The sequence below is a fragment of the Mesoplodon mirus genome (assembly GCF_964341445.2).
Source record: "Mesoplodon mirus genome assembly, chromosome: 2".
In the NCBI taxonomy this organism is placed as follows: Eukaryota; Metazoa; Chordata; class Mammalia; order Artiodactyla; family Ziphiidae; genus Mesoplodon; species Mesoplodon mirus.
Genome location: NC_138977.1, coordinates 20,265,424 through 20,284,923, shown reverse-complemented (window position 1 = coordinate 20,284,923; position 19,500 = coordinate 20,265,424).

Here is a 19,500-nt window from a genome sequence, read left to right as displayed (position 1 = left end):
CAATGCTACTCTGAACATTGGGGTGCATGTACCTTTTTCAATCAGTGTTTTTGCTTATTTTGGATAAATACCCAGGAGTGAAATTGCTGGGTCATAAGGTAGTTTTATTTTCAGTTTTTTTGAGAAACCTCCATACTGTTTTCTACAGTGACTGCACCAATTTACATTCCCATCAACAGGGTATAAGGGAGCTCTTTTCTCCACATCCTCGCCAACATTTGTTATTTGTGGTCTTTTTGATGATAGCCATTCTGAGAGGTGGGAGGTGATAGCCCATTGTGATTTTGATTTGCATTTCTTTGATTATTAGTGATGTTGGACATCTTTTCATGTGCCTGGTGGCCATCTGCATGTCTTCTTTGTTTTTAATAGCTTTATTTCACATACCATACAATTCATCCATTTAAAGTGTACAATTTAATGGGTTTCATTATATTCACAGAATTTTACAACCAGCGCCACAATCAATTTTAGAACATTCTCATCAACCCCAATGGAAACCTATTAGCAGTCAGTCCCATTAAGTATGATGTTAGCTCTGGGATTTTCATAGATCCCTTTATCAGACTAATAGAGTTCCTTTCTATTTCTAATTTGTTGAGTGATTTTTATCATGACAGGGTGTGAGATTTTGTCAAATATATATCCTGTGTCTTTTGAAGTTATCGTGTGTTTTTTGCACTTTTTTCTATTAATACGGCATATTATGTTGATTTATTTTGATATGTTAAACCAACCTTGCATTCCTGGCATAAATCTCACTTGGTAATGGTGTATAATTCTTTTTTACATGTTTCTGGATTTGATGTTCCAGTATTATCTTGAAGATTTTTCCTGTCTATATTTATAAAGGCCATTGGTCTGTAGTTTTTAAAAAATTTGTTTTGTTTTGCTTTTCTTGTAATATCCTGTTTTGGCTTCATGGAAATACTAGCCCCATAGAATGAGTAGGAAAGCATTCCATTCTTATTGTTTTTGAAGAATTGGTCATAGCTTTTTAAATGTTTGGTAAAATTAACCAGTGATAATACCTGGGTTTTGGATTTCTTTGAAGTGGAAAGGTTTTTAATTATTAATTAATTCTGTTTACTTGATATAGGTCTAGTCATATTTTCTATTTCTTATTGAGTTAATTTTGTATTTTATGTCCCTTTAGGAATAAATCCTTTTTATCTGTGTTATCTGATTTGTTAGCATACAACTATTCATAGTATTCCTTATAATATTTTTTATTTTTGTAAAGTTAGTTGTGATGTCACCTCTTTCATTCCTGATTTTCTTAATATGGATTTTTTTTTGTCAGTATAGTTAGGGTGAGTCATTTTTGTTGATCTTTTTGATAACCCAATTTTTGTTTTTGTCTATTTATCACTATTGTTTTTCTATTCTCCATTTTATTCATTTCCAGCGTAATTTTTATTTCCTGTGCTTGTGGCCTGTGCTTTTGTTTATTGTTAATTTTAGTCTAGTTATCTTAGTTACTCTGTTTTTATAGGAGGGTATGGAGAGATTTAAAAATGACTTTGGAGCCACTTCCATTTTAGGACCAATAGAAGACATTTTAAAGCGACAAGGAAAAAAAAGCTTGTTTATACGTTTTTTAACAGCACTTTCAGTAATGCATACTTTATCATGAGCTTTCTTGAGTAAAGAACTGCAGTGTTATTGATCCATCATTAAAAATACAATTTCTTAGATATTACTTTTAAGTCACTGACTATATTGTGAAAGTCAGTTTGATCAGTTAAAAATTATTTAATTTCCAAGTTTTGTAGACCTGAGTTTATTAATAATTAAACCAGGTTCTGCACATATGTATTTATACATATGTGTATATATGTATATATATATGCATATAGATATCCATATCTATATATGGTATATTCACATATATTATATATATGAATATATTATATATTCATATTATATATATATTTACATGTATATAATTTATATTTATATATTATATACATTTGTGTATATATGTTTACATATGTAAATAACTTGCATTATAATATGACTGCTATCCTTTTAAAAGACTCTGAGCTCTGGGAACTTTGACTTCTTAGAATGTCACATGAGGAAACAATGAACTCTGAAACGTGTCATTAATAATAATAATAAATTTTAAAACTAAAAAATATAGGATATATGCTTCATATACTTGTCTCACAGAGCTCTCACTACTCTGAAAATTGGTATTAACATGTCCATATTAGGGAAACTGAGGCTCAGAGAGGTGAAGATCTTGTTCATAGTCTCATGAGAAATAATTGGCAGAGCAAAGATTCAAACAATGTTTATAGGATTTCAGAGCTCTGCTCTGCTCCTTTTTAAATATAGCTCTGCAGTCTCAATGCAGGATTAGAGGTGGAGTACTTTTAAGTATATTTATCATCCCTTTGAAGAGTAAACACACCATATTTAATGGGAATAGATTGAGTTACATATGAGGTGAGCTAACTAGACTCATTCTGTCTGTATAGAGAAATCTAGGCATCTATGTGGTAAAAATAGGGCCAAAAAATGTGGTAAAAATAGAGAACTGACCTTGCATCCAGATGTATTTCTGTAGTTTTAAATGTCTGGCACACTTATATCTCTTTCTAATTTCTAAGATGTGATTCTTTGGGCACAGGTTGCCAGGTTATGCCATGTCAAAATGGCTACAGGGCCTTTCAAAGGACAAGTCATTGATGTTGATTTGCAAAGCCTTAGAATAGGCATAAAGCTCCCACAAACAATCATGAGCAGAAATATAAAGAACCTAGTGATGGCTGACTTCTCCATTATTGATATGATTGATTATAGAAAGTCACAAACAATACAGGAGTGATCACTAAATGGAATAGCCTCAAGGAGAGAGGTCCTTTGTCCAAGAAGATTAGTCTAAGAAGAGGGTACAGCACTGAAAACATGAATTATGGTTTGGATTAGGAAGTGATAAATGAGATCCTTCTGTTGATATTCAGTGGAACCCAGGGGCTATTTGAGATGGTTAGGAAATGTAACTGCATTAGGAGATAGACAGCTGCATGGTAAGAAGGGTCTTCAAAATACTTTAATTGACATAACCTTTATCTCTTTAGGAGTAACACATTAGCTAAATTTTGTAAAGTCCTGAGGTTACCTGCATATCACAATTTTGTTGTTTCAGTCTCTCTCCAATCCACCTCCCTCAATGGTCAATTGCATATTGACCATTTCTGAAGAAGAAAAGAAATATTAATATTCCAAAAACTGGCTATGTGAAATTGTGAAAGATTAAGTCACATCCTTTTTTTGTTTTTGTTTTAATGTAAAGGTTGTAGAATTTTGCCAAGATTGGAGAGAGGGAGAAAGGGGAAGAGAGAGGGAGAGAGGGAGAGGGAGGGAGGGAGGAAGGGGAAGAGAGAGGGAGAGAGGAAGAGGGAGAGAAGGAGAAAGGGGAAGAGAGAGGGAGAGAGGGAGAGGGAGAGAGGGAGAGGGAGAGAGAGAGAAAGAGGGGGAGAATAAAAACCTATAAGCTCCACTTACTTCAAAGATATCCCATTAAATGGAATGATGACTAATTTTGATTTCAGCTTATGAAATTTGTTGAGTATTTGAATTACTATCATGTCTCTCCCTTTTCCATACTTCCTGCCACCACACTACTGCCCATGATCCTCAAACCCAAGGGCATGGGAGTTTTGTTCTTGGATTTTTGTTTCTTCCTCTGCTGCAGGAGGTTTGCCTGTCTGTCCCACTTAGTAGACACTGAGGGACTCTAGTACAAATTAGGAACAAGGCAGCTCTATTTTCACCTTTCTGAGATTCAAATTACAATTGTTGAATAAATTTATTCTCCTTGTTCAGAACTCCCTTTTGACTTCTGAGTGTGATGAAAGCTGTCAGTTGATCTTAGGCTGAAGTGTTTCTCCCATCACCCCCTTTCCTTCTCTCTTCTTCGCACTGCTTCCTGCAGTCCAGTGCCTTCAGCCACACAGGTAACTCTCCTGAAATTTCCTGCTGAGTTTTCTGAATTTGCTTCAGCTATTAATTGAAGCATTAGGAGCTTAAAAAACAAACAAATAAACAAACAATGTATTTTCCTTTCTTATTTTTATTCTTATATAGTATAAGGTAGGATACCTTCCTCTTTTTATCTGGGGTAGACCAAATTAAAATAAAATTAAGAGCTAACTGCTTAGATATGGTTGTAGATTTACAGAAAAGAAAAGTCTAACTGTGTGCCAGTCACTGTGTCATGCACTTTTCTACATGCTTAAAGAAGACTTTTAGCTTTGTGGGCTAGCTGTCACATTAGGATAAGCAAGAAGACCGGAAACTAGATCAGAAGCTCTGGATGTTATTGAACTGTCTGTTAATTTCTATTCTTCATGGATTGATGGAGGAGCAATTATGGTACAAGATGATGAGTAAACGTAATAACAGTTTGTTAACTCAAGAAACCTAAAATTAACTGCAGTATAGACATGTTCTGAATAGTCTCATAATTCAATCAGCAAGATGAAATTTTAACAATAAAATTCAAGTTTTCAGAGCAGATAATTTTCCATCCTACCACTAGGTACACTCATAGGTACACTCATACTAACTGAAGATGATGTTGTAGAAAGGATTCATTTTTCACTTGTTCTTTCCTTTCTCATGAGCTTGGATGTAAGAGGAGTAGACAGTGTGTATGTGAGAGGGAGGCTTTGGACTAATGTTTAATTTTTCTGTCCTTTAGTTACACCAGTGTTAAAATAAGAAACTAATATCACACCAAGATTAGTGAGAACATGAATTAGATAATGCCTGTCAAGTTCCTATAGCTCCTTAGAGAAAGGTATTGTCATTTGATTCAGGCTCACTTGTAAATGGCTAGAGATGTAAAGGTAAAGAATTTACTTGCCTTCTTTTAATTTGTATTATGAAATTTCAAGTATATTGGTATTTTGTGTTCCCACTATACATAGGACTCTGAACTCAGGTTCAAACCCAAGACAGAGCATTTATTATACAACAGAGGCAGGTGTTGCACAATGAATGAGTGACTATAAAATAAAATTATTCACATTTTTAATGTGTTATGTGATTAAAAGAATAAAGGCATTTATTTGGTTAAAATAGAGAAGGTATTCCAGTATTAATCTTTTTACTATAGCCTGCCATTTTGTCTCTACAGTCTCTTTTCTTAAATGTTTCACATTCAAAGTTTTAAAACCCAATTTAATTGGAAAAAAAATTTCACCGCAGTTTTCTCAAGCAAATTGTTTTCCTTTAAGTTGTAGTTCTTACCCTTTATTGGGTCACTGATCCTCTTTGGTATCTGTTGAAAGTGGTGACTCCTCTGCTTAGGTAAAAGTGCTATGTCAACCAAAGTCTTCACTGTGAACCACCGGGACCAATTCTGGTTAGTTAAAGAGACACGACTTACTAAAAGATTGTAAGTAGCTTACAGAATCTTTGAGTGGGTCAAAGAATTAGGCTTGGTGGCTATGTAGTTCAGAACAGTGCCCCAAACACACCACTGTATGTCATTGCCCACCCAGGGCTTGTATCACCAACACTGCAAACTACTGCAGAAAATTTGACTTGTGCTGCTTTTGGAAACTAGATTGGGTTGATGCTACCTTTGATAGCAAGAGAAGGATGAAAAAGCATACTCTTTTCTTTGTTCATTGATTTAGCCAATATCATGTAAGATTTACCATGCTATTAGGCACTAGGGAAATCATAGGGAATAAGAAAAGGAGATAGTCTGTGGATTTGATAAAGTTTCTTAGAAGCCTCAAAATAATCGTGGCTGATTCAACGGGATTTTATAAGAATTTTCTCTGAAAGTATTTGACATTATTGCCAAAAGCTGTAGGGCTGCTTTGGGAAAATGAACTAGGGGAGAGTCAATAAAAAAGCAGTGCCAGTACTCATAAGATTATAACATAAAATGGAAAATTCCAAGAAAATGTAAGAAGAAGCCCATAGAGTGGTGGTTTGAAAATAATGTCCACAATGGAATTAAACAATGACTTAACCAATAAAGAAAAATTATGAGACGAAATTTGAAATAAGCATATATATGTACATTTAGTCTGAAGAGCCAAGTAATTAGTTTGCAACATTATATTATTTTGCAACAAAATACCACAGACTGGATGACTTAAACAATAGAAATTTATTTCTCATATTTTTGGAGGTTAAATATCCTAGATCAAGGTCCAGGAGGGTTTGGTGTCTGGCGAGAGCTCTCTTCCTGGGTTGCAGACAGGTACAGACAGGTACCGTCTCACTGGGTCCTAACATTGAGGCAGGACATAGAGGGGCTTCAGGCCAGACACTTACAACTAGCCTCTGGTTTGTATTTCCTGAGACAGGAGATAGGTGGGTTCCAGGTTAGGCATTTACAATCAGCCTCCTGTTTGCCCTCCAAAATGGAAGTAACAACAGAAACAGGGTAAATAGCCAGGCTTTGTTTCTTGTGGACACCTTAAGATAACAGTCATGGCAAGAACAAAGAGAGGCAAAACCTTGTTTGAGTAAAGGATCAAGAGAACACCACTCCCTCCGCCCTTCCTTGGGGCAAGGGAGACATTACACATGCGGAGAAAGGCTCCTTGGGGGTCAAAAGTCAGGGGACAGCACCAGGCCATAATGAATCTTGCTTCTCCCAGACGCCTTTGCATCGAGATCCATCTTGGCTGAGAGGTGAGTGCACACCTAACGGGAGGGTCCTGAAACAAATTAGCCAGGGGGGACAAAACAAGTCAATTGGCCAGAAGGAAGACAAAGTCCCGGAAGAACTGCCCTATATTAATGGTAGACACTTTTCATTTAAAGCACATAGTAGACTTCTAGCACTCTATAATTCATACTAACTTAAGTGAGATTGAAAATTTTCTTTGGGGAACCACTCCTATTCATGGGGACATAATGAGTAAGATTTAATAAAATATGACTTTATTTTATTTTATTCACTGTCCCAGGGGTTTCTTGAGAACTCTAAACCACAAGAACTTGCCTGTAGTTGGGATATCATTGTATAAGATTGGAACTCAAAACGCAATAGTTGTTGAACACTGCAAGGGCTACAGCAGAGCAATAATTGCTCTGAGACCTATAATTCCACACCATTGTTTAATCTAGCTAGACTGTAGATTTAAAAAGCCTTTGATGTCATCTCTCAAGGTATTTTCAAATTTCAAATTTCAAATCTGCATGAATAAAGCAAAAAGGCATAATGCAGTATTAAAAATAAAAGCAACCAAGCAAAAATGCAAACACAAAACCATGCCACACTCATCAGAGACTGCAAACTAGAGCATTGTTTATAATGATCATGTCAGTCTTAGAATACAAATTTGTCTTCCTCTAAGATAGTATTTGTATAGTTTAAATTATAATGAATCTCTTAGTATTTCTTCCCTCTTTGCACCTACTTTGGAGTGTACAATCTGAAGTAAGTTTTCTTTTGCCTGATATGCTTGATAATATTTTAGGTACTATGTATTATTGAGATATCCCCAAAGGTTGATACATGTTTCTTGTTTGCCTGTGGCTAGGACCACAGGGATTTGTTGAGCTAATTGTATGTATTTCTTTCCTTGAGGTAATGCTTACTTTTACCTATTTAGAGCAAAAGGCCCCATTGTCCAATTTGTTTTCATCGAAGGATTTATTTTATTTCATGAACGTATTTATTATGAAACACTGTTTGAGCTAGAGCAGGTTTTGCTCATGATATGTTATGAGCATAGTTAAACTGGTTCACAGAGATGGACAGAAAAACCAAGCTTTCTGAGACCATGTATATGTATTCAATAATGCTGACTAAACAGAAATTTTCCACTAGGCTTTGGAAACAATGGATTTATAGTTTTATAAAATAACAAATATCATTAGTGCTAATTTCAAGTAGTATTGACTTGGATCTTTTAATTTTTTTTTTTTTTTTTTTTTTTTTTTTCTTTTTGCGGTATGCGGGCCTCTCACTGTTGTGGCCTCTCCCGTTGCGGAGCACAGGCTCCGGATGCGCAGGCCCAGCGGCCGTGGCTCACGGGCCCAGCCGCTCTGCGGCATATGGGATCCTCCCAGACCGGGGCACGAACCCGTATCCCCTGCATCGGCAGGCGGACTCTCAACCACTGCGCCACCAGGGAGGCCCGGATCTTTTAATTTTTAATGAAGGAAAATTTTGGAGTAATAACATAATACATTTTATTCCTATTCTTTTCACCATAAATACTTTATCTTAAGGAATCCAAATTAATGGTTTATTTGGCTTTTCATTTAAACAGCTAAGTGATAATATTGTTATTACACAGTTACATTTATTAATTTTCAATGAAAAAAGGAACGTTTTGCTGAAACATGTACCTACCAATATTCCTAATTACTCTGAGCAATAAGGAAAGACTTTTGGTTCTATTACTAAGGTACACAAATCAATTGGAAGATAATAAAGTTAAATACTAGTTGAATTTTAAATATATTTCATTTTTGTGAAAGTGTTATGAACATTATTTTTATTTATAATATTGGTTTAACTTATTAAAAACTATACCAGTGTAGAACAATTTACATAGATATGAAGAAAGTTCAGTTTTGTTGCATTTTAGTAACTTAGAAAATTTTCTAAATATTCATCCTAGCAGTGTGATTAAAATTTTAGAATAAAACGTTAAAATTAATGTTTATGTTGTTTTTCTTTCATCATTCTAATGCCCATTTTTTGTTGAAGTATTTGATAGCCAGAATAATGGTCCCCCGAGGATGTCCACACCATAATATCAGGAATTTCTGAATATATTACATTACATGGCAAAGGAAAATAAAAGTAACAGATGGAATTAAAGTTTCTAGTCAGCTGACCTTAAGATAGGGGGCTCTTCCTGCATTATTTGATTGGGTCTAATGTAATCACACAGATTTGTAAATGTGAAGGGGGGAGCTGGAAGAGGAGGTCAGAGTGATTCAGTGTGAGAAAGACTTGACCCATCCTCGCTGGCTTTGAGGGTAGAGGAATGGGCCACTAGCCATGGAATGTGAATGGCCTCTGGAAGCTGGGAAAAGTAAGGAAACTTATTGTTCCTAGACCCTGAAGAAAGGAACACAGCTGTGCTGACACTCTTGTCAGCCAGGAGTCACTCCCAGTTCCTAGAGGCTGTCCTCAGGTCCTAACCTTTTGGCCCTCTCATAACACAGCTTAATTCTTCAGTTAGCAGGAGAATCTTTCCAGCCTGCTACAACAGTGTCTTGTATAATGTAATTTAATCATCAAAGCAATTATCCCTTCATAGTCATAAGTCCTGCCTACGCTCAAGAGGAATACATATACAGGGCGACTACACCAGGGGACAGGAACCTTGGGGGCACTCTCAGAATTCTGTCTAGGTCTCTTTCTCTCTATGCAGATGTACACACACACACACACATTTGTTTATTTTATCAGTATAGACATATCACCTTCTTATATTGATTTTTAAATGTTTTTTACTAGTTTAAAATTATCAGATCCCACCTGATTCATGAAAACACCGTAAAGAAGATAGAATTTCTCTGCATTCTTTCCCTCATGGCATTCAATTGCATACCCATAATCACAAAAACCACACAGTTATTGAGACTAACATTTCAAATAATCTATTTTAATATTAATTTATTAAAGAATTTTCTTCGTCTGTGAGAGTTATGTAAAAATTAATTAACAGCTCTGTATTTCTGGTAACAAAAGAAACTGTAACTGAAAAATCTTCACACGAATCTGCACTTTATATTCTCAATGTGTCAGGTGATTAATTAACTCCTAACACTCTTATGAGGGAGATTGGGTATTTTTATAAAGATAAAAAATACAGCTAAGGTCTTAAATCAAGGCATCTGGATTGTCCAGGAATGCATGCCTCCAAATTGAAGACTTATAGGAATATAATTTTTAAAATTTCACTGATAGCAAATGATATAATAAAATATACTTATTTCTATAGTAAATTTCTAAAAGTATGTGATAATTTTGTGAGTTAAAAGAGGTTACAGAATATGTAAAATACTGCGTGTGTGTGTGTAATATTTTTAAGTGCACTTAGAAAACATGAATGAGGAACTGAAGCATTAGTTCTGTGCATATATGATAGAATGCATAGAATGCATATATGATAGAATGAGGAACTATGAAGCATTAGTTCTGTGCATATATGACAGATTCCTCTCCCTTGAGCCTAACCCTGTTTCCTGACTCAGTTATGGTAACTACAGACTAAAAATGAACCTCTTTATCGCTGTGAATGATTTGTTTTTTGTTAATGCAGCTTATTATTTTTTATATAATAGTAAAAAATATATGTTTAATGATAATGTTGAGATTTTACAGAAGAAATTGTAGTTTACATACATCTTAGCATTTTTCTAGAAGGATTGCAATCGTTCTTCAGTGTGAAACCATCCATCTTCTGAAAGAAACTTATGTAGTTAACTAAAAAGAAATAATTCATTATGATCTGCGGGCCCAGGCAGCCATGCACTACAAATCCCATTTGGTTACAGGATAAAAAACATCTTATTGATTTTATAAAAATCAAAAAGAAAGAAAAGAAAAAGAAAAGTCACAAGTAATCCCATTACTATCTTCCCCAAATATTACTGCTAATAAGGGTAGATTTCCTTCTAGTCTCTCCTCTTTATTTCAGATGTAACTGCCATGTGGATCAAGCATGTCTTGTGGGATATAATCACAAAGCACATTTATTCTTGTCTCCTGCTATCTTTCTTCATAGTGTGTTGACTAATTTTTCTCCTAGCCCTAGTTCTTTTCCTGGATGGAATTTAGGGCAAGTCCCCAGGCTTATCAAGTCATTTTCAGATAATGAAATCTTCTCCAAACAGTAATATTTTCAGTCCACTGTAATATTCAGCATTTTAAGCCCATTCAAAATACTAGATACTCCCCCTTTCCCAGCTTGTGCCAGCTGTAGGGTAGGCGACTGCAGTGGGAGAGAAGGGTGCTTTCCCCTCTTCCTCTGACTGATGTCTTTACCCCTTTTTCTTAGCTTTGTCAGTCACAGCGTTTGATCCCTACAGGGGAATGGGAGAGAGGAAGAAGAAAGGAAATGAGACACTCTTTTATCTGACTGATACTGTTCAGAGGTGGAATGTGCTCTTTATCAGGGAGATATTTAAAACTTTCCCTCATGGAAAACTTTCTTGGGTTCTTTGGAGACTGCTCTGCATGACCTCTCTGCCTAATGGGAGTTTTTACCTGAAATTCCCTTGCCCAGGTAACGGCCTTGCCTCTCCCTCTTGCTTTCTTTTTCTCCCTGGTTCTCAGTGTTCCACTGCCACATAAACTTTCTCTCACTGTTGGGATCTCCTTGTTCCTCTGGATTGCAATGACTAGAAGCCCAACAGGCTGTCTCCCACTTGAGGGCCATATCTGGTCAGGACAATCTTGAGGCTACAGGCAGATACCCATGTATAAGTACCCCTACTTCCCTCAGCAGATAAATTTCTCAGGGAATTACTCATCCTCAGATTTCTCAAACTCATTCTGATACCGGCCCACCATGTACAGTAATTGCAGGTGACAAATATTAAGCCCCTTGATAGTTTCCTCATCGTCCACTCTCTCTAGTTGACAAGGGAGAATCCCATTCATTGTCCTTCCTTTGGTGTATGTACTCCACATACACCAGCACCCCAAAGACTCTAGCTAACTCTTCTAATCTTCTCCTTCTCCTCTTGATGTGAATGAGAGGGTTGGAAACAAATTGTTTTGCACAACCTCCTTTTGCAACTTCTACATGATGGTCTCATGCTTCATTATGGAATCTGTTTTCTGGGTCCTCAGCAAAAACTAAAATATTTTTATTTTAACATTGTGTTATACTAGCTTTAAAAAATGAACACACACTTACCTATATTAAATATGTAGTTTCCTTAACAATCTTGTGATTCAATTGTGTATCATGTTTTATTCAATTATTAAATTCTAAGCACTTTCTATCTTGCTCCCTTTTGTTTGAAAACATGATTTTAATGGTGTTGTAGTATTTAGTATTATAGATGTTTAACCATATTCCATTGTTGGGCATCTGTATGAAATCCGATTTTTAGGTATTATATAGTACATGTAATGGACATCTTTTAGCCAATTTTTTTGGTAGAAGGGTGTAACAATTTATATTATCACCAGTATTGTTTAAGCAGGTCCACTTTTTATAACCTTGACCACAATTTTTTTCAATTTAATAGGTAAAATGGTATTTCATTGATTTATTCATTTGCACTTATTTGATAAAGTGGAATGAAATGTTTTTGTGTGATTATTGCTCTTCACCTTATCTGATAGGCTCCATCTTTTAATACGTGGGTTTATTTTTGTCACTTTTATATTTATATTTACATTTAGCAAATCAATTTATTTCTGTTTATAATCTTTTTTTTCCTTTCCTTTCTATTTGTCTTTCACTTTTTTTTTTTTTTGAGAAGCTTTCTACATTCCCTCTGCTCTTTTCCTTGAATGGTGTAAAGCAGTCTGCAGTTGTTCTTTTAGAGGTTATCCTAAAATTTTTAATACAAAATCTTTACCAAAAAGTTTTTTTTAAAAAAACAAGGCCTGTATTTAGCAGCAATGCTTTCTCACCTAACTTAGGATAATTTACATGCCCAGTGAACAGTCCCCTATCACAGACTCCTAAAATTTTATGCCAAGAGTTATTTAAATATATCAATGTTTTAACAAAAAATTTCATTTTACTGGATCCCACTAGTTTCAGATTTCTTCTTATCGAAGGGCATCTTTTGTAGTTTTTCATGAGTAAGTGTGAATGTTGAGCACTTTAGGTTAGCACTGCCCAGTAGAAATACAGTGCAAACCACAAATGTGAGCCAGATACGTAATTTTAAATTTTCTAGTAGCCACACTAAAGAAAGGAAAAATAAATAGCAAAATTAATTTCAATTTTAATAACATTTTATTCAATGCAACATATTCAAAATAATACCATTTTGACATATAATTAACAAAAATGTTAATGGAAAATTTTACATTTTTGTACTATGTCTTTGAAATTCAGGGTGGATTTTACACATACAGCACTTCTCCATTAAGAGTAGATTTCAGGTTCTCATTAGCCACATATGACTAGTGGCTTGTGTGTTGGACAGTGCAGTTTTAAGTCTTTAAAATTCTTTAATTTTAAAAGCTCAAAGGCGAAAATTGTTTCATTTTTATTCCCCTGTATTTATCCATTCTATTGTTCTTCCTCCCTCCCTGATGGTTCAGGTTTCCCTTTGTTATCATTTTCTTTCTGATCAAAGAACTTCCATTAGCCATTCACTTAGTCTGGTCTGCCGGCAATAAATTATCTTAGTTATCTTCATCTGAAAACGTCTTTTATCTCCCTTTCATTTCTGAGGTTTAAAGAAATTTGTTGTGGGTTGAATTTCTTTCCTTTCAGCACTTGAAAAATGTTTTGCCAATTCCTTCTGACCTTCATGGTTTCAGATGAGAAGTTCACTGTTTTTTTGATTTGTTGTTCCCTTTAGGTAATGTGTCATATTGTGCTAGCTGTTTTCAAGATTTTTTCCTCTATCTTTAGTTTTCAGAAATCTTATTATATATATTTTGGTGTGGATTTCTATAAATGTATACTTTGTGGAATTCATTCATCTTCTTGAATATGAAGGTTTGTTTCACTTGCCAAATTATGGAAAATTTTAGCCATTACTTCAAATGTTTTGTGAGACTGACACTTTTTTTTCTTCTCTTTCTACGACTTTAGTGAATAAGTTTTAGATCTTCTTTATCATCTGCGTGTCCCTGAGGCTCTGTTCATTTTTTACTTTTAAATCTATTTTCTTTCTTTGTTCAGATTGGGTAATTTTTATTGATTGGTCATCAAATTTATTGATTCTTTCTTCTGTCACTTTATTCTGCTATTGAGCATATACAATGAGATTTTAATTTTGATTCTTGTGTTTTTCCATTCCCTAATTTCCATTTGATTCTAATTTTTTTTAAAGTTTTTAATGAAATTTTCTACTCTTTCCCCTTGTTTCAAGAGTGTTGGTAATTGCTCATTGAAGTATTTGTAGATGGCTACATTGCTGTCATTATCAGATGAGCCTGATAGCTGATTCACCTGCAGGTTGCTGTCTGTGAACTGTCTTTTCTTATTCCAGTTGTGATTTTCCTGTTTGTTGACATGACAAGCAATTTTCAAATATATATCCTAGACATCTGGGGTATTATGTTACTAGACTCTGGATCCTGTTTAAATCTTGTTTTATCAGATAGTCACCACATTTAGGTTTGGCATACAGGTCTGTTTAGTTTTCAGTCTTTGCAGTGCTAGTCTGCTCTGCTTTGTCTGTGTGGTATCAGAGGTTAGTCTGAAAACCTCAGTGATTTTCCAAATAGTAAACCAGCTCTCAAATATTCTGCTATGCTAAATCTGGTCAGTTTCTTATGTGGGCTACTCAGGAGTGTGCATAGAACTTCATGTATAGGTTTAATAAATCCCTTTCACTAGCTCCCTCCCCTAAAAGTCTGGTTGGGAGTGGAAGCAGGTTCCTCCTGCCTATGCAGGAAGGTGGTCTAAGTTCTCCATTTGGCCTCGGCGGACACTAGCATTATTGGGGTATTTTAATGCCACCCACCAAAGCTGGGCAGGGTTGAAAGTCCAGGCTCCCCACTCAGCTACCACTGACACCAGCTCAGCAGAAGAGGCAGAGCACTGCCTACTACCACCTGATGGTGGTGGAAACCCAGGCTCTCTGCTTGGCCTCTGATGATGTCACAGGGGGAGAGGGAGAAGGTAGGAGAAAAGGGAGACATGGTGGTAGTGAAGTGGTAAAAATACGTTTTTCTGTGTGTGGTTGGTTGAAGAAGTTTTCTGTTCTTCCAGGTAACTTTTTTTTTTGATTCTTTGGCTAGAGAGAGCAGTCTTTCCTTGGCCCTTTTTTGTCTGTACCTATTGGCATTTCTGGGTTGCCATCTTCTATAGACCCCTGTCTGGAATATATGAAAAGCAAAAAGATAACCCAGAAAACACACTACTGTGTTATTCCTCAAATCCCAAGATCTGTCTTCTTTTCTTCACCTTTTATACTCTTCTTATGTTATTTGTCTTATGTTCAGTGTTTTACTTGTACTTAGTAGAAGTAATAGCATGAAAGGATTCTATTCCATTGTATCTGGAACTGGAATTCCTATTGTTCAAATCAAATTTACCTTCATTGACATTAAAGTACCTCTCCATAACTAATTTTGAAATAACTCAAATATATTAATATTCACGAATGTTATTTCCATTTAGTGCACATATTTATTTTAAAAGTACTATACTCTAATAGCTGATCAAGTTAAAGAATCCTAATTTACATAAAAATAATTATCCTTTAAGGTAAAATTTTGATTTATCAATTTTGTAACTGTTCTTCCCAGATAAGGAGTGATTTTCCTTTAGTTAGCCTTCCTTCCCAATAATATTTAAGTCAACACTAAAAATAAGATTCAAAACTTGAAAATAATTCATTACAATATTTAACCTTTCAAACGCTTTAACAATTTGAAAGAAATGACAAGGATTATTCAGGGTTTATGTTGTTAAGGGGCTCTAATTATGTTTAATCATGTTCTACTAGAGTTAATATTACTTGTTGAATGAACAGACTTGTGTATTGGAAGGGCTTATGCCTAGTTCTGCAAACATTTTTGCACTGATTTTTGCAAAGATATTTAAGATGTTTCAAGGGTATGTCCATGAAGCACTTACATGTTTCTATGATTTTTCTATATCTTTAAAAATTGCACATAAAGTTATAAAAGGAGTAATATATTATCATATAAGATAGACTAATACTTTATAATGCACTTTTGAAATGTATGTTGTACCTGAGCAGTTGCCTCCTGATAATGTACATGTTTATAGTTTTTAAATTCTATAGTATTATTTAACATATGTGCTATTATGTTGCTGACAGAGCTTTTCCAGGTGCTCATGTAAATATAAGATAAATATCAAAATGTATTTAAGCAATTAAGTCTTTTTATAGTTGCATTAAGTATCAGAACTATTCTGTTTACATTTTGTTTGCCTACGTAATTTAGTTGAGAAAAATGTATACATTATGTATGTTGTGGATCATCTCAGAATTAGGATTTATGAGTTCATAAAGCATATTTTTGTTACTTGGGAGTGTTTATTGGCTACTGATTTTTTTTTTTTTTTTTTTTTTCTTTTTGCGGTATGCGGGCCTCTCACTGTTGTGGCCTCTCCCGTTGCGGAGCACAGGCTCCGGACGCGCAGGCCCAGCGGCCATGGCTCACGGGCCCAGCCGCTCCGCGGCATATGGGATCCTCCCAGACCGGGGCACGAACCCGTATCCCCTGCATCGGCAGGCGGACTCTCAACCACTGCGCCACCAGGGAGGCCCTTGGCTATTGATTTTTAAACTTTATTACATGTCTGATATAATACTTTTTTTTTTCTTCTTCCATATATATGTGTCAGCATACAGTATTTGTCTTTCTCTTTCTGACTTACTTCACTCTGTATGACAGACTCTAGGTCCATCCACCTCATTACAAATAGCTCAATTTCATTTCTTTTTATGGCTGAGTAATATTCCATTGTATATATGTGCCACATCTTCTTTACCCATTCATCTGATGATGGACACTTAGGTTGTTTCCATCTCCGGGCTATTGTAAATAGAGCTGCTATGAACATTTTGGTACATGTCTCTTTTTGAATTATGGTTTTCTCAGGGTATATGCCCAGTAGTGGGATTGCTGGGTCATATGGTAGTTCTATTTTTAGTTTTTTAAGGAACCTCCATACTGTTCTCCATAGTGGCTGTACCAATTCACATTCCCACCAGCAGTGCAAGAGTGTTCCTTTTTTTCCACACCCTCTCCAGCATTTATTGTTTCTAGATTTTTTGATGATGGCCATTCTGACTGGTGTGAGATGATATCTCATTGTAGTTTTGATTTGCATTTCTCTAATGAGCAAAGATGTTGAGCATCCTTTCATGTGTTTGTTGGCAGTCTGTATATCTTCTGTGGAGAAATGTCTATTTAGGTCTTCTGCCCATTTTTGGATTGGGTTGTTTGTTTTTTTGTTATTGAGCTGCATGAGCTGCTTATAAATTTTAGAGATTAATCCTTTGTCAGTTGCTTCATTTACAAATAGTTTCTCCCATTCTGAGGGTTGTCTTTTGGTCTTGTTTATGGTTTCCTTTGCTGTGCAAAAGCTTTGAAGTTTCATTAGGTCCCATGTGTTTATTTTTGTCTTTATTTCCATTTCTCTAGGAGGTGGGTCAAAAAAGGATCTTGCTGTGATTTATGTCATAGAGTGTTCTGCCTATGTTTTCCTCTAAGAGTTTGATAGTGTCTGGCCTTACATTTAGGTCTTTAATCCATTTTGAGCTTATTTTTGTGTATGGTGTTAGGGAGTGATCTAATCTCATACTTTTACATGTCCCTATCCAGTTTTCCCAGCACCACTTATTGAAGAGACTGTCCTTTCTCCACTGTACATTCCTGCCTCCTTTATCAAAGATAAGGTGACCATATGTGCGTGGGTTTATCTCTGGGCTTTCTATCCTGTTCCATTGATCTATCTTTCTGTTTTTGTGCCAGTACCATACTGTCTTGATTACTGTAGCTTTGTAGTATAGTCTGAAGTCAGGGAGCCTGATTCCTCCAGGTCCGTTTTTCGTTCTCAAGATTGCTTTGGCTATTCGGGGTCTTTTGTGTTTCCATACAAATTGTGAAATTTTTTGCTCTAGTTCTGTGAAAAATGCCAGTGGTAGTTTGATAGGGATTGCATTGAATCTGTAGATTGCTTTGGGTAGTAGAGTCATTTTCACAATGTTGATTCTTCCAATCCAAGAACATGGTACATCTCTCCATCTATTTGTAACATCTTTAATTTCTTTCATCAGTGTCTTATAATTTTCTGCATACAGGTCTTTTGTCTCCTTAGGTAGGTTTATTCCTAGATATTTTATTCTTTTTGTTGCAATGGTAAATGGGAGTGTTTTCTTGATTTCACTTTCAGATTTTTCATCATTGGTGTACAGGAATGCCAGAGATTTCTGTGCATTAATTTTGTATCCTGCAACTTTACCAAATTCATTGATTAGCTCTAGTAGTTTTCTGGTAGCATCTTTAGGATTCTCTATGTATAGTATCATTTCATCTGCAAACAGTGACAGCTTTACTTCTTCTTTTCCAATTTGGATTCCTTTTATTTCCTTTTCTTCTCTGATTGCTGTGGCTAAAACTTCCAAAACTATGTTGAATAAGAGTGGTGAGAGTGGGCAGCCTTGTCTTGTTCCTGATCTTAGTGGAAATGGTTTCAGTTTTTCACCATTGAGGATGATGCTGGCTGTGGGTTTGTCATATATGGCCTTTATTATGTTGAGGAAAGTTCCCTCTATGCGTACTTTCTGCAGGGTTTTTATCATAAATGGGTGTTGAATTTTGTCAAAAGCTTTCTTTGCATCTATTGAGATGATCATATGGTTTTTCTCCTTCAATTTGTTAATATGGTGTATCACATTGATTGATTTGCGTATATTGAAGAATCCTTGCATTCCTGGAATAAACCCCACTTGATCATGGTGTATGATCCTTTTAATGTGCTGTTGGATTCTGTTTGCTAGTATTTTGTTGAGGATTTTTGCATCTATGTTCATCAGTGATATTGGCCTGTAGTTTTCTTTCTTTGTGACATCCTTGTCTGGTTTTGGTATCAAGGTGATGGTGGCCTCGTAGAATGAGTTTGGGAGTGTTCCTCCCTCTGCTATATTTTGGAAGAGTTTCAGAAGGATAGGTGTTAGCTCTTCTCTAAATGCTTGATAGAATTCACCTGTGAAGCCATCTGGTCTTGGGCTTTTGTTTGTTGGAAGATTTTTTATCACAGTTTCAATTTCAGTGCTTGTGATTGGTCTGTTCATATTTTCTATTTCTTCCTGATTCAGTCTTGGCAGGTTGTGCATTTCTAAGAATTTGTCCATTTCTTCCAGGTTGTCCATTTTATTGGCATAGAGTTGCATGTAGTAATCTCTCATGATCTTTTGTATTTCTGTAGTGTCAGTTGTTACTTCTCCTTTTTCATTTCTAATTCTATTGATTTGAGACTTCTCCCTTTTTTTCTTGATGAGTCTGGCTAATGGTTTATCAATTTTGTTTATCTTCTCAAAGAACCAGCTTTTAGTTTTATTGATCTTTGCTATCATTTCCTTCATTTCTTTTTCATTTATTTCTGATCTGATTTTTATGATTTCTTTCCTTCTGCTAACTTTGGGATGTTTTTGTTCTTCTTTCTCTAATTGCTTTAGGTGCAAGGTTAGGTTGTTTATTCGAGAGGTTTCCTGTTTCTTAAGGTGGGATTGTATTGCTATAAACTTCCCTCTTAGAACTGCTTTTGCTGCATCCCATAGGTTTTGGGTCGTCGTGTCTCCATTGTCATTTGTTTCTAGGTATTTTTTAATTTCCCCTTTGATTTCTTCAGTGATCACTTTGTT